Source organism: Canis lupus, chromosome 13 (assembly GCF_048164855.1).
Source record: "Canis lupus baileyi chromosome 13, mCanLup2.hap1, whole genome shotgun sequence".
In the NCBI taxonomy this organism is placed as follows: domain Eukaryota; kingdom Metazoa; phylum Chordata; class Mammalia; order Carnivora; family Canidae; genus Canis; species Canis lupus.
Window position 1 is genome coordinate 9,542,131 of NC_132850.1, and position 16,831 is coordinate 9,558,961.

The following is a 16,831-nucleotide window of genomic DNA, read 5'->3' on the forward strand; positions in this document are numbered from 1 at the left end:
ATTTTCAATCTATTTTGTGTAGATTCATCAGAGGAATCACTATTTAGGGATCTGTAGCCTTACAAAATGTATTTCTTAAATAAGAAGACTTAAAATGGTTCCTTGATCCATAGGCTGCAGAATGGATATTGTGTTCGCAGGTATGAAAACAACATAGCTTCATTGTACCTCGCCAGAGCTCTTGAATGACCAGGTGCCATGTCCGTGAACAGTGACATTTTGAAAGGAACCTTTGTTTCTCCACTGTAGGTCTTAATAGTGGGTTTAAAATATTTAATCAGCCATGTTGGAAACAGACGTACTATCATCTAGGTTTTGTTTTCCCATTAATAGAACATAGGCAGATTTAGCATAATTCTTAGGAGCCCTAGGATCTTTGGAATGGTAAATGAGCTTTGGCTTCAACTTAAAGCCACAGATGCATTAACCCCTGCAAGAGAATCGGCCTGTCCTTTGAAGCTTTGAGGCCAGGCACTGACTTCTCTCCAGCTGTGAAAGTCATAGGTAGCATCTTCTTCAAATATAAGGCTGTTTCATCTACATTGAGACTCTATTATTCAGTGTAGACACCTTCATTAGTTATCTTAGCTGGGTCTTCTGGGTGACTTATTGCAGCTTCTCTGTCAGCCCTTGCTGCTTCACTTTGCACTGTTAGGTTATGGAGGCTGCTTCATTCCTTAAGCCTCACAAACCAACCTCATGCAACCAGACTTTTCTTCTGCAACTTCTTCACCTCTCTCAGCCTTCATAGAGTTGAATAGAATTAGGGCCTTGCCCTGAGTTAGACTTTGGCTTAAGGGAATGTGGTGGCTGGTTTGATCTTTTTCCAGCCCCCTAAAACTTTCTGCAAATTAACTATAAGGCTGTTTCACCTTCTTATCATTCTTGTGTTCACTGGAGTGAGCCATTTCCTTCAAGAAATTTTCCTTTGTGTTTATAATTTGGCTGACTCTTTGGTGTAAGAGGCCTTTCTTGGCTTTTGACATGGCTTTCCTACTAAGCTTACTCATTTCTAGCTTTGGATTTAAAATGAGAGATGTGTGCTTTTTCCTTTAACTTGAATACTTAAAGGCCACTGTAGGGTTATTACCTGGCCTAATGTCAATATTTCCATGTCTTAGGGTACAGAGAGGCCTGAGGAGAGGGACATAGATAGGGGAATGGCCAATTGGTAGAGCATTCAGGATACACACATTTATTAATTAAGTTTTGTGGTCTTGTATGGGTCTTGTATAGGCAGTCCAAAACGATGAAAATACTAACATCAAAGATCATGGATCACCATAACAGGATAATAGTGAAAGAGTTGGAAGTATTTCAAAAATTACCATAATATGATAAAGACACGAAGTGAGCAAATGCTATTGGAAAATGGTGCTGATAGCCTGGCTCCATGAAGCATTGCCACAAACCTTCAATATGTAAAACCTAGAGTATCTGTGAAGTACAATGAAGCAAAGTGCAATAAAATGAGGTATGTCTGTAATTAAATCTCTCTCTCTCTCTCTCTCTCTCTCTCTTTTGTCTCTAGGAAAAGCCTTGTCAGTTTTGTTCATCTTTTCAAAAAAAAACCCAACTTTTGTTTCATTGATTTTGTTTCTCTATTCTCTATATTGTTTATCTCTAATCTTTATTATTTCCTTCTTTATGCTGGCTTGGGTTTCATTTGCTCTTCTTTTTCTAATTGCTTAAGTTGTAAAGTTAGGTTGATGATTTGAGATCTTTCTTCTTTCTTAATGTAAGCATTTACAGCTATATAACTTTCCTCCATAACATCGCTTTCACTGTGTCCTATGATTGATAGGTTGTATTTTTTTTCATTCATCTCTAAGATTTTCTAATTTTCCTTATGAGTTCTTTTTTTTAAGATTTTTTATTTATTTATTCATGATAGTCACAGAGAGAAGAGAGAGAGGCAGAGACACAGGCAGAGGGAGAAGCGGGCACCATGCTGGGAGCCCGACATGGGACTTGATCCCAGGACTCCAGGATCGCGCCCTGGGCCAAAGGCAGGCACTAAACCGCTGAGCCACCCAGGGATCCCTATGAGTTCTTTTTTGATCCATTGGTTATTTCAGAGTATATTGTTTAATTTCTAAAATGCTTTGAATTTTCTAGTTTTCCTTTTTGATGTTAATTTCTAACTTGGTCCTGTTGTAGTTGGAGAAGATACTTTGAATGATATACTGTCTTAAAAAATGAACTTAAGGCACCTGGGTGGCACAGTCATTTAAGCATCTGACTTTTGGTTTTGGCTTAGGTCAGGATCTTGGGGTCATGAAATCAAGTCCCATGTCAGGCTCTGCTCTCAGTGTAGAATCTGCTTAAGTTTCTCTCTCCTTCTTCCTCTGCCCCTCCCCCCTGCTTTCTCTCTCTCTCTCTCAAATAAATAATTCTTTAAAAATGAACTTTAATTCTTACCTGTGCCATATACAAATAATATTTCAAGAAGGATTGTAGATCTACATGAAAAATTTTAAACTATGAAACTTCTAGAAAATACTAAAAAATCTTTGTGAACTTAAGTTAGGCATTTGTTTGGTGTTGCAACACCAAAAGCATGACCCATAAAAGAAGAAAATGATAAATTGGACTTAATCAAAATTAAACTTCTGTTCTTTGAAAATCACTGTTTAGAAAAAGGAAAGACATGAACCAATAACAAGCTTTGCAAAGCATGTATGTAATAGAAGACTTGTATCCAGAATATATAAAGAGCTCTCAAAGGTTAATAATAAAAAAAAACCCAATTAAAAGGCAAAAATTTGAATAGACATTTGACCAGAGTAGACTTAACAGCAAATAAGCTCATAGAAAAATGCCCGACATCATTAGTCATTAGGGATACGTGTATTACCACAGTGAGATCGTATGGGAATAACTAAAGTTAAAAAGAACATAGCGAGTATTGACGAGGATATGGAGGAAATGGACGTCTCATCCTCTGCTGGTGGGAATGTAAAATGGTACAACCACTTTGGGAAATAGTTTGGTAGTTTTCTTTTTAAAAAACCTACCATATGATCTAGCCATTTCCACTTTTAGCTATTTATTCAAGAAAAAAGAATGTGTGTGTGTGTGTGTGTATACACATATATATATAAAGACTTTTCCATGAAAGTTCATAGGAGCTTTATTTGTAATAGCTTAAGCCTGGGAACAGTCAACATGTACAGATACACTGAGGTTTATCTTTACATGGAATAATATTCAGCAATAAAAGGAATGAGCTTGTTACATTCAAAAGCATGGACAAATCTCAAAATAATTATGCTAAGGGAAAGAAGCTAAACAAAAAAAGCATGTATTTATGATTCTGTTTATATAAAACTAGAAAATTCAGAAAGCTGATCAGTAGCTGCTTGGGGATATTGAAGGGGATGCTAAGGAGAGGTAAGAGGGTAGATTACAGGGTGTATGAGGAAACTTAGGGATGATGGATATATTCACTATCCTGATGGTGGTGAGTTTCATGGGCATACACAGCTGTCAAAACCTGTCCAATAGTACGTTTTAAATATGTATAGTTTATTGTATGTTAATTATAACTTAATAAAGCTGGTAAATGACATAATCATTTTTTTACTAAAACTCTTAAGATCACAGACTACTTCAGGTAGTAAAGACCTTAGAAAAGAAAACAGAAACCTGCCAGGCAAATGAGATCTGTTCCGGTTCTTTCCTCTACAGGAGCCTGGGAGAACCTATGTCTAGCACCTATTTTGTAGTCTCCCTCAAACTGGCAATTGTAAATAAATAATCCTTTTCCAGTAATTGATCCTGGCCCTCTTCCTCTCTCATGTTCAAACTCTTGAAGGCAGATTTTTTATTAAGTATTTTCTAGAAGTTATCTAGTTTAAAATGTTTTATGTGGGTCTACAGTCCATCTTGAAATATTTATATATGGAATAAGGTCAGAATCAAAGTTCATTTTTTAAGACCAATATCGTTCAAAGTATCTTTTCCAACCACAACAGGATGAAGTTGGAAATCAACAACAGAAAGGAAAACTAGAAATTTCAAAAATTTGTAGAAATTAAACAATGTACTCTGAAATAACTGATGAGCTAAAAAAGAAATTACAAGTTTTTATTTTAATTTTTTACAGATTTTATTTACTCATTTATGAGAGAAACAGAAAGAGAGGCAGAGACACAGGCAGAGGGAGAAGCAGGCTCCATGCAGGGAACCCAACATGAGACTCGATCCCGGGACCCCAGGATCAGGCCCGGGGCTGAAGGCAACGCTAAACCACTGAGCCACCCAGGGATCACCTAAATTACAAGTTTTTAGTTCTATTTTATGATTAGTAATGAATTTGTGTCCAAGACTTATTTCTTTCTCCCTTTAAAATGTCTGTCAAATATATTGTTTGGTTTTTTTTGGGGGGCGGGGGGGGATGCATTCCCCTGCCAGCATCCCAGAACAGGACAACAGCCTCTCATCCTGGGATTAATGTAATAATTTCCTAACCTTTTTTCTAGTCTAACCCACATTGTAACTATTCTGAGACTGACATTTTAGGAAATAGTTTTTTACTTGACATACTTCCTGTAGCCGCTTACATTAGTGTTATTAAATATTTAGCATATGCATGGCGCTGTAAAGGACTAGGAGAGTGGGAGGGGTATGATTTCCTATCTCAAATCGTTTTTATGAAGATGTGGAGTTTTTTTTTTTAAGATTTTATTTATTTATTCATAGAGAGAGAGGCAGAGACACAGGCAGAGGGAGAAGCAGGCTCCATGCAGGGAGCCCGACGTGGGACTCGACCCCGGGTCTCCAGGATCACACCCCAGGCCGCAGGCGGCGCCAAACCGCTGCGCCACCAGGGCTGCCCAAGATGTGGAGATTAAATTAAAATAATCTCTACCTTCAAGTAATTTATTGATGAGTTGAAGAGACCACATAAACACTTTAGAAGTTCAGTAAATAGTAAAATAGTAACATTTTTTTTTTCCTTTTTTCCCCCCTCCAGGTTCCTGTTGCATGTAAATCTTGTCCCTGTGGTTACGTATTTATTAATAGGAAACTTCTAATAGTAAAACACTCAGAGAAATCATCACCTTTTACAGGTAATTGAGAAATTGAGAGAGTTTATCACTTTTCTGTCTTTTATGGTTTCCATTATATAAAGTTAAAATTAATTTTTGTGAGGTTTTTTTTTTCTTTTTGGCTGGGAGAATTGTAATACTAAAGTCTATTGAAGTATGTCTTTGGTTTCTATTAGGTACAATTAGTCATTTACATTGATTTTTTTTCTTTATCCAATTTAAATGTTAAGTCCTTTATTAATAATATTTTAATTAGATAATGTTAGTTGGAAGAAAGAGAACCCTGATTTTAATATTACAGTTTTTTTTTTAAGATTTTATTTATTTATTCATGAGAGACACATACAGAGAGAGGCAGAGACACAGGCAGAGAAAGAAGCAGGCTCCATGCAGGGAGCCTGACGTGGGTCTTGATCCCGGGTCTCCAGGATCACACCGTGGGCTGAAGGCAGCACTAAACCGCTGAGCCACGGTATTACAGTTTTTTAAAGTACTAGTAATTTTTTTTGATTCACTGATTTAGACTATCTAAAAAAATGTGCACTTCAATTTTGTTTGAGTTTTTATTTTTTTTAAAGATTTTATATATTTATTCCTGAGAGACACAGAGAGAGAGGCAGAGACACAGGCAGAGGGAGAAGCAGGCTCCACGCAGGAAGCCCGATGCGGGACTCGATCCCAGGACTCCAGGATCATGCCTTGAGCCAAATGCAGGCGCTAAACTGCTGAGCCACCCAGGCATCCCCTTGTTTGAGTTTTTAGCTTTCTCTTTAAAGTTGAGAAATCTAGATTTATACCATAAGTGTATTCAGAGGTGGGTTTTTGTTACTCCTAGTTTTTTCCTGTAATAAAATCACGTAACAGTAGTGAATCCAAAATGGTAGAAGATTTATTACAAACAATTATTGAGTGCCTAACATATGCCAGGTACTATGTATCTTGGGCATACAGTAATCTACTTCTAAGACAGCTTTAGTACCGTCATAGTGGTTGAAGGTGTGCACATAGGAATATACATATGGGATATGTGGGGAAAATACCAGCTCATGATAAGTGCTAGGTAGGAAATTAAAATAGGGTACTGCCCTAGAGGTTAACTGGAAGGCTACTCTTGATTGAGTGGTCCAGGGAATGCATCTCTGAGGAGGAGATATTTTATAAGGTCTGAATAGATGAAGGGGCTAGACATGAAAACTAGGGAAAGCAAATTCTAGGCAGAGAGAAAAACAGAGGCAGAAATTCTAAGGCAGGATTTATTCCAGGAATGCAGGATTGGTACAATATAAGAAAACCTATTAGTATCATATACCATGTTAATAAATATAAAGAAAAAATAATAAGATCTCTGTAGATACTGAGAAAACCTTTGACAAAATTAAGTACCCATCCATGATAGAGAAACTCAAGAAAATAGGATTTGAAGAATACTTTTTTAATTTGATGAAGTATATATCTTAGCATTAAAGCTAGTTCTTATCTATTCATTCATTCATTCATGAGAGACACAAAGAGAGAGGCAGAGACACAAGCAGGGGGAGAAACAGGCTCCATGCAGGGAGCCCAACGTGGGACTCGATCCCAGGACCCCGGGATCATGACCTGAACCAAAGACAGATGCTCAGCCACTGAGCTACCCAGGCATCCCTAGTATCTTATATAAATGGGGAAACACTACAGGAATTTTCATTCATGTCAGGAACAAGGCAAGCATCCTCACTATCTTCACTATCGTTCAGCATTATGTTAGAGGTAAATTAGCCAAGACAAATAAGAGAAATAAATAAGAGACATAAAAGTGGGTAAAGAATAAGTAGAGGGCAGTCCGGGTGGCTCAGCAGTTTAGTGCCACCTTCAGCCCAGGGCGTGATCCTGGAGACCCGGGATCAAGTCCCATGTCAGGTTTCCTGCATGGAGCCTGCTTCTATCTCTGCCCGCTCCCCTCTCTGTGTCTCTCATGAATAAATAAAATCTTAAAAAAAAGACAGTAAAGACAGTAAAAAGACAGTAAAGACAGTAAAAAGACAGTAAAAAAAAAAAAAAAGAACAAGTAGAACAGTATCTATTTGCAGATCATAGTGTAACTGGACTCCAGAGAATCAATGATAAAACTAACTCCTACAGTAAAAGAATTCAGGGAAGGATCAAGATTTAAAATTAACATACAAAAATCAGCTTTCATATATAGAAATAGCTTAAACTGGACATAATGTAAGAGAAAAGCCCATTTACAATAGCGACATGAAGGATTAAATGTTTAGGAATAAATTTATTAAGAAAGGCATAAAACAAATTTAAAATACTCCTAAAAGCCAAACTGTGGAAAGAGCCTCGGTGTCCACTGACAGATGATGGATAAGGAAGCTGTGGTCTTTGTATACAATGGAGTATGGCTCAGCCATCAGAAATGACAAATACCCACCATTTGCTTCGACATAGATGGAACTGGAGGGTATTATGCTGAGTGAAGTAAGTCAAATGAAGAAGGACAATCATTATATGATTTAATTCATACGGAGAATATAAAAAGTAGTGAAAGGGATTATAGAGGAAAGGGGGAAATATCAGTGGGAAATACCAGTGAAGGTGACAAAACATGAGAGATTCCTAACTGAGAAACGAACAAGGGGTAGTGGAAGGGGAGGTGGGCGGGGGGTGGAGTGACTGGGTGATGGGCACTGAAGGGGGCACTTGACGGGCTGAGCACTGGGTGTTATACTATATGTTGACAAATCAAGCTCCAATGAAAAAATATACAAAAAAAAAAAACTTCTCTGAAGTTTCACACATTAAAAAAAATAATAATAAAATAAAATAAAACACTCCTAAAAGACACTAAAGCAGATTTAAGGAAATGGTAAAACATCCCTTGCTCTTGAATATGATGATTCAACATCCTAAAGATGTTAATCCTCCCAAGTTAATTTATTAAATCAATGCAATTTTAATAAAAATCCTAACAAGTTGTTTCATTGAGTTTGACAAGTGGATTTTAGGGTTCATGTGGAAATACAAACATGCAAAAATACCCAGAATAATTGTCAGTTGACTTTTAGTAAAGGTCCTAAGGAAATTAAATGGGAAATAATAGTCTTTTCAACAAATGGTATTGGGATATGATGCTGGATATGCAAAAGAATGAAGTTGGGACCCTACCTCACGACATACATAAAAATTAATTAAAAATACGGGGCGCCTGGGTGGCTCAGTTGGTTAAGCATCCAGCTCTTGATTTCAACTCAGGTCATGATCTCAGGGTTGTGAGATCAAACCCTGTATCAGGCTCAGCGTGGAGTCTGCTTGTCCCTCTCCCTCTTCCTCCCTGGTTTGTTTGCTCTCTCTCTCTCTGATTCTGTATCTCTAATACATTTTTTATAAAATCTTTAAAAATTCATAAATCTAACTATAAGAGCTAGCAAAGCTATAAAACTCCTAGATGAAAACAGTAAATCGTAGTTACTTTGGGTTAGGCAATGTTTTCTTAAATATGACACCCAAAGCTCAAATGACGTACGTACACACATACGTATATAGGGCTATGCAAAGTTTAAAACTTTTTTTATTTTGCTGCAGATATTGTCAAGAAAGCAGAAAGACAACTCACAAAATGGGAAAAACTTTTTGCAAATCATATATCTGATAAGGACTTCTATCCCTAATATACAAAGAACTCTTACTCCTCAATAGTAAAAAGAGAAATAACCTATTTTTAAAAATGGGCAGAGGATATGAATGGAATTTGTCCAAAAAAAATCTATAAATGGCCAATAAGTACACTAAAAGATGTTCAACATTATTAGTCATTAGAGAAATGTAAATCAAAATCATGAGATCACTAAGATGCAGTAATAAGAGAAAATAACAATTATTGGTGAGGAAATGGAAAAGTTGAAATCCGTATCCCTGCTGTTAGGAATGTAAAACAACGCAGACACTTTGAAAACCATCTGCCAGTTTCTCAAATGGTTAAATATAGTTATAATATGATCTAGCGATTCCACTCTTAGGTATAAACTCAAGAGAGTTGAAGACAGAAGTGGGCACAAACATTTATATGTGAATGTTATTAGCAGCATTAGTCATAATAGCTAAAAAGTGGAAACAGTCCTGATATCCATCAACTGATGATAAACAAATGTCATATATCCATACGATGGAACATTATTTGACAGTAAAAAGAAAGGAAGTATTGATATGTGCTACAGGATGAATCACTCCTGAAAATGTGCTATGTGAAAGAAACCAGTCACAAAAGATCACATATTTTATGGTTGCAATTATAGAAAATGTCCACATAGACAAATTTATAGATTGTAAATAGATTAACGGTTTAGGGCTGGTAAAGGGAGGGGGGAGAATAGGAGACAACTGTTAATGGGTACAGAGTTTCTTTTGGATGTGGAGAAATGTCCTAAAATTGGATTCACAATCTGGCAAGTGTACTAAAAACCACCATTTGTATTTTAAATGGGTAAATTGTACAGGATGTGAGTTCTAGCCCAATAACACTGGTTATATTATTTTTAAAGGTTTGTTTATTTGAGAGAGAAAGAGAGCAGGAGCAGGAGGGGCAGAAGGAGAGGGAGAGAGAATCTCAATCTCAATCTGAGCACAGAGCAGACTCAGGGCTCAATTTTAGGATCCTGAGGGCATAACCTGCACCAAAACCAAGATGCTTAACTGACTGTGCCACTCAGGTGTCCCAATAAAATTGATTTAGAAATATCCAGGAAAATATTTAAAAAGAGAAATTGTAAGGGTTGAATAACCCTATCAGCTATTAAAATATATTATGAAAAAAATGAAATTTATTATAAAGCCTCTGGGGTGCTCTCAATTTGTGGAGCATGCAACTCTTGATTTCAGGGTCATGAGTTCAAACCCCACATTGTACGCAGAGCTTGCTTAATTAAAAGAATATATATGTATATATTATATATATATGTACACACACACATACACACACACAATGAATCCTGTATAATTAAAACCTTGTGGCATTGGCAGGAACAAATAGAACAGTGGAAAAGAATAAAAAGTGCAGAATTAGACCCAAATTCATATGGGAAGCTAGTATATGACATACTAACTAACATACTAACATAGATCACTAGGGTAAAATGGACCTTTTCTTTTTTTTTATTGGGGTAAAATATGTGTAACATATTTATCATTTTAACCATTAATAAGTGTACAATTCAGTGGCATTAAAAACATTCACAATACTATGTATCCATCACTGGTATTTTACTTAAAAATTTTTTTACCATCCTGGACATAACTCTGTACCCACTGAACAATCTCTTCCTCTTCCCCACTGCCCTGCCCCTGTACACCTCCCCGCATTCCCTGGCAACCTCTGCTTTGTATCTCTGAAAATGTGCCTATTCTGGGCCCCTCATATAAAAGTGGAATCATATATTTGTCCTTTTGTGTCTGGCTTATTTTAAGAAGCATAATATTTTCAAGGTCTATCCATTTGTAGCATTTATCAAAATTTCATTACCTTTTATGTCTGAATAATTACCATTTTATGTATATACCACATTTTTAAATTCAGTCTTCTGATGGGCAACAGGATGTAACGAACATTGGTGTCTAGATACCTGTTCAAATCCCTGGTTTCAGTTCTTTTGGATAGGTACCTCGGAGTAGAATTGCTGGGTCATATGGTAGTTCTGTGTTTAACCTTTTGAGGAAATCCCAAACTGTTTTCCATACTGGTTGTGCTGTTACAGGGGTTCCAATAATTCATATTCTTACCAAAATTTGTTGACTTCCCCCTCCCCCCTTTTTTTTGGAGAGAAGGAAAGTGCATGAACAGGGGTGAGGGGAGGTTGGGGGGGCAGAGAGAGAATCTGAAACAGGCTCCATGCCCAGTGGGGAGCCAGATGAGGGGCTCCATCTCACAACCCTGAGATCATGACCTGAGCGGAAATCAAGAGTCAGATGCGTAATGGACTGAGCCATGTAGGTGCCCCCAATGTTTTTTTCTTATTATTATCACCATCCAAGTAGTTGTGAATTGTTTACCTTACTGGGTTTTGATATGCATTTCCCTAAACACCATGTTAAGCATCTTTTCATTTTCTTATAGGCATCTGTATATCTTTTTTTTTTTTTTAAGATTTTATTTGTTTATTCATGAGAGACACAGAGAGAGAGGCAGAGACACAGGCAGAGGGAGAAGCAGACCCCATGCAGGGAGAACCATACAGGACTTGATCCCGAGACTCCGGGATCATGACCTGAGCCGAAAGCAGACACTCAACTGCTGAGCCACCCAAGGGCCCCCATTTTGTATATCTTCTTTGGAGAAATGTCTATTCAACTCCTTTGCCCATCTTTAACTGCATTGTTTTGGTTGGTTGGTAAGCTGTAGAAGTTCATTATGTATTTTCAGTATTAATCCCTTACCAGAAATATGATTTGTAAGTATTTTTTGCCATTCTGTGGGTTGTCTTTTCACTTTCTGGATAGTGTTCTTTGATGCACAAAATTCTTAATTTTGATAAGGTCAAACTTATCTAATTTTTTTTTGGTTTTTATTAATTGTGGTAAAATACAAAAATATAAAATTTACCATCTTAACTATTTTCAGGTATATAGTTCAGTAGTGTTAAGTAGATTCACGTCTTTGTGCTGTCAGTCTCCAGAACTTTTTCGCCTCCTAAAACTGAAATTCTATAGCCTTAAACAACTCTCATTCCTGCTAACCTCTGTTTCTGTCTCGGAATATGACTATTCTAGGTACATCATTTAAGTGGAATCGTACGGTATTTTTTTTTTTTTATGACCAGGTTATTTTACTTAGCATCATGTCTTCATGGTTCGTGTATGTTATAGCATGTGTCAGAATTTCCTTTCTTTTCAAGGATGAATAATAGTCTGTTGTATGCAATTACTATGTTTTGTTTATGCATTTATTGGCTGATGGGCACTTGGGTTGTTTCCACTTTTTAGACCATTGTGAATAATGATGCTATGAATGTAGGTGTATAAATACCTCTTTGAGACTCTGTTTTCAGATCTTTTGGATATATTCCCAGAAGTAGAATTATTGGATCATATGGTAATCCTGTTTTTAATTTTTTGAGAAACCAGCATGGTGGTTTTCCATAGAGGCTTCCACCATTTTCCATTCCTACCAGTTGTGCCCAAGGATTCCAGTTTTGCTGTATCTTTGCTAACACTTGTTATTTTCTCTTGTTAGTAGCCATCCTAATGGGTGTGAGTTGATGTCTCATTGTGGTTTTGATTTGCATTTCCCTAATGATTAATGATGTTGAGCATCTTTTCAAATCCTTGTTGTCCATGTGTATATTTTTCATTGGAGAAATATTGAAGTCCTTTTGTTCATTTTAAAATTAGGCTATTTGTATTTTGTTGTTGAGTTGTAGGAGTTCTTTTTTTTTAAACTTTTATTTATTTATGATAGGCACACAGTGAGAGAGAGAGAGAGAGGCAGAGACACAGGCAGAGGGAGAAGCAGGCTCCATGCACTGGGAGCCTGACGTGGGATTCGATCCCCGATATCCAGGACCGCGCCCTGGGCCAAAGGCAGGCGCCAAACCGCTGCGCCACCCAGGGATCCCAGGAGTTCTTTATATATTCTGGATATTTACCCCTTATCAGATAGGCGGTTTTTAAATATTCCATTCTGTAGGTTGCCTTTTCACTATTAATTATTTCTTTTGCACAGAAGTTTTAAATTTCTTTTTTTAGAAGTTTTAAATTTTAATGTAGTGTAGTTTACCTATTTTTTTACTTTTGTTGTCATATTCATTACATCATTGCCAAATTCCAGTGCCATGAAGATTTTCCTCAATGTTCTCTTTAAGACTTTTGTAATTTTAGTTTTTATCTATAGGTCTCTGATCCATTTTTTTAACCAATTTTTGTATGTGGTGTGGGTTACGGTCCAACTTCATTCTTTTGCATGTGGATATAGTTTCCCCAGTACTATTTGTTGAGAAACCATCCTTTCCCACTAAATGGTCTTGACACCATTGTTGAAAATCAATTAACAATATGTGTGAGGGTTTATTTCTGGGATTTCTATTCCATTGGTCTTTATGTTTGTTCTTATGCCCATACCATATTATTTTAATCATTGTGGCTTTGTAGTAAGTTTCAAAGTTAGGAAGTGTGATTTCTCTAACTTTTTTTTTTTTTTTTCAGGATTATTTTGCTTATTCAGGGCCCTTTGCAATTCCGTGTGGAAAAAAAGGCTGTTGGACTTTTGATAGGATTATGTTGAATCTTTAGATTGCTTTGGCTAATATCGACATCTTAACAATGTTAAGTCTTCTTGCCTATGAATATGATTGCGTTTTCATTTATTTAGATCTTGTTTAATTTTTTCAGCACTGTTTTCAGCATAAAAGTCTTACTTCCTTGGTTATACATATTCCTAAGTATTTTTATTATTTTTGATAGCTGTTAGAAATGGAATTGCTTTCCTAGTTTTCTCTTCAGATTATTCATCACTGGTGTATAAAAGCAGAACTGATTTTTGCTCTTGTCCCCTACAACTTTGCTGAACTTTGGAAAGTTTTTGGAAACTTTTTTGAAAAGTGATCTACTTTTTTTTCATGGAACAGTGAATGATCCACTTTTAGCATTTCCTAAATAGCTACCCACTTGTCCCTGCACTATTATTAAAAGAGCCATCTTTATATCCACCACTCACATGAGTTAATTCCTCTGTAATTTTGGTGTAGAAAAAGGCTTGCTAACTGTAACTTAAAATACAGAGGCATTAAAAGGAAAAGATAGATAAATTTCACTAAATTCTTGGAAACAAAAAAAAAAGCCATAAATAAAAGTTTGTCAAAGAGAAACTGGGAGAAAATATTCACAATATATACTACATAAAAAGGACAATATATTTTATATTTAAACAGCTCTTAAAATCTGAGGGACAAGGGGCACCTGGGGGGCTCAGTTGGTTACACGTCTGCCTTAGGCTTAGGTCATGATCTCAGGGTCCTGGGATCCAACCCCACATCGGGCTCCCTGCTCAGTGAGGAGTCTGCTTCTCCCTCTCCTTTTGCCCCTCCCCCTGCTCATGCTCTCTATCTATGTAAATAAATAAATAAATAAATAAATAAATAAATAAATAAATAAATAAATAAATCTTTAAAGAACATATGAGGGATAAAAGCTTTTCTGGTTGTGACACCACGTGGTGAAGGTCTCTTGTCTACATTGTCGGCCATGCAGCCCAAGGGCCCACTGCATTCTGGTCCTTAGACACAAAATGATGGCCCCAGGTGTGGTGCACTGCAGACAGGGCAACAATCTTATACAGGTGAATGGGCAGCCCCCGGAGATGATCCCGCAGTGCACACTGCAGTGCAAGCTACTAGAACCTGTTCTGGTTCTGGGCAAGGAATGATTTCCTGGAGTAGACCTCTGAGTCTGTGTGAAGGATAGTGGTCACATGGCCCAGATTAGTACAATTCTTCAAAGCTCTGGGGTCCAGAAATACGTGGATGAGGCTTCTAAGCAGGAGCTAAGATGTCTTCATCCAATATGACCAAACCCTGCTGGGGGTCATTGATCCCCATCTCAGTGAGTCCAAAAGGTTTGGAGGCCCTTGGGTGCTCCCTCTGGTGCTCATACTTGCTACCAGAAATCCTATTGATAAGTCCCTCAGAAGATCAGAGTTCACCTTGGCAATAAATAGTGGTTGTGAGACTTACGGTTTCAAAACAACATATTTCAGGGACAAAGTTCCAAAAACCTGATATAAAAATGGGAATCAGATATGAAGAGACAACTCACACAAAAAAATAAGACATAGTAATGTCCTGAAATATATGAAAAAAGTTCAGGTTCACTCATAATTAGAGAAATGCAAATTAAAATAATACCTACCAAGAGCAAAAATTTTTAAATATGACAGTATACTTTGTTGGTAAAGCTGTGGAGAAATGGGCACTCCTACATCGCTGGTGCGAATATGAATTTTCATAACCCTTCCAAAGGGAAATTTGGCAATATCTAAAAATACTACGTATGTATTGATTTACTTTTTGACCCAGCAAGACCATTTCTGGGTTTTTACCATTAAGATATACCTCCAACGATACAAAAATACATATGCACAAAAAATTCACTACAGCAATGTAATGCAATTAATTGCAAAGTATTGGAAACAGTCTAAATGCCCACACAAAGCAAAGTGATTAAACTATGGTATATCCATTTAGTGGAGTAATGGAACTATAAAAAAAAAAAAAAGGATGAGAATGATTTGTATTGACTGATATAGAGTGTTTCTCAGATAATATACTGTTAAGCGACAAAGGTAAAGCACAGGAGTATCTATAGTATGAACTTTTGTTTAAGAAAGAAGGAGATAGGAACACCTGCCTTTGGCTCAGGGCATGGTCCTGGGGTCCCGGGATCGAGTCCCACATCAGGCTCCCTGTGTGGGGCCTGCTTCTCCCTCTGCCTGTGTCTCTGCCTCTCTGTCTCTCATGAATAAATAAAAAAAATTTTTAAAAGACTCAGAAAATTATGAATATTTTTTAAAAAAAGGAGATACAAGACAGTTCAAGTGTATCAGTCATTTGCGTAAAATCAATACTGGGAGGATAAACTGGAAACTAAAGTGATGTGATTGGTAACCTGCGGGGGGGTAGGTGGGAAAGGGGTGCAAAACAGTGGGGAGATGAGAACGGTGTATCAGGAATGAGGAAGGAGTGACATTAAAGGGGATGGGGAAGAAAACTTTATTCCAAGTTGTTTTGGAAAATAACCTCTTGATTGGATGCTGTAATGGTGAAGATAAAAAAGAACTGCAGATTAATGCTGTAATGTAGTCAGTAAATATATTTGTCACAGGGGCATAAATGAGCAATTCCAAAATTGCCATATGTGTGCACTTAAACTGAACAAATCAGTAAATATGTTTTAGACAACAAAAACTGGGTTTCTCACAAATACAGAAAGGAGAAGGCTAAAATGAACTCTGTTGGGTCAGTTTGGAATCCGAAATATCAGTATATGGGTGGGTTACTATGCATGTATTTCCTAGCTGTGTCCACTGAGAATGACTAAAAGGTATGACACCCCAGCAGTAATGAACAAACGTAGGATTCAGGTTTTTATTTCTAAGTATGATTCTCCACTTCTTGGAGAAGTGGTTGATTCCAGGACTGACACAGAAAATACTAAAGGTGCTTGATGTGTGCCAGGTAATAACAAAGTACTAGAAGAAGGAGAAGGAGGAGGAGGAGGAGGGGAAGGGGAAGGGAAAAAGGAGAAAGAAAAAGGAGAAAAAGGAGAAAGAAGAAAGGAAGAAGAAGAAGAAGAAGGAAGGAAGAAGAAGAAGATGGTTCAAATGGACAAAGCTGGAGCACTTTGAGCAAAAGAAATAATGAAATGATTGGATTATATTCCATAGAATAATAAAGTAAATATCCGTGAGTGCATACTGATACAGATATAAAATGGGAAATGAACATTTCTCACTTATAGTAGAATTCCAGTTAATACCTGTGGAAGGATGGATGGATTGAGGGAAATAGAAAATAAGAATTAACAAAACAGTAATAATTGTTGCAGACAAGATCCGCCAATTGATTGTAAAATTAGTGAAAATTTGAGGATAAGTAAAATGTAGGTAGATTCAAAGTATGTCCCCCAGGATCGTCATTAATCACAAAGGGAAAGATAATTTTACTAGGATGAAACTTGCCAGAATTTATCTTAGTCGGTGATCAAGGTGAACATCACAATAATAAAGCGTATGCACATCTTGAAACCCA

The 16,831-nt window shown here is 36.9% G+C and overlaps 1 long non-coding RNA gene across 1 annotated transcript in view; it reads left to right on the forward strand.

Annotated features, from left to right (window-relative positions):
* The window catches only part of LOC140602490 (uncharacterized), a 28,919-nt gene that overhangs the window by 4,765 nt on the left and 7,323 nt on the right, over window positions 1–16,831 (forward strand). The window contains exon 2 of the long non-coding RNA XR_012005431.1: window positions 4,979–5,075. This is a non-coding gene — a long non-coding RNA (uncharacterized lncRNA). The remainder of the gene's footprint in view (window positions 1–4,978; window positions 5,076–16,831) is intronic.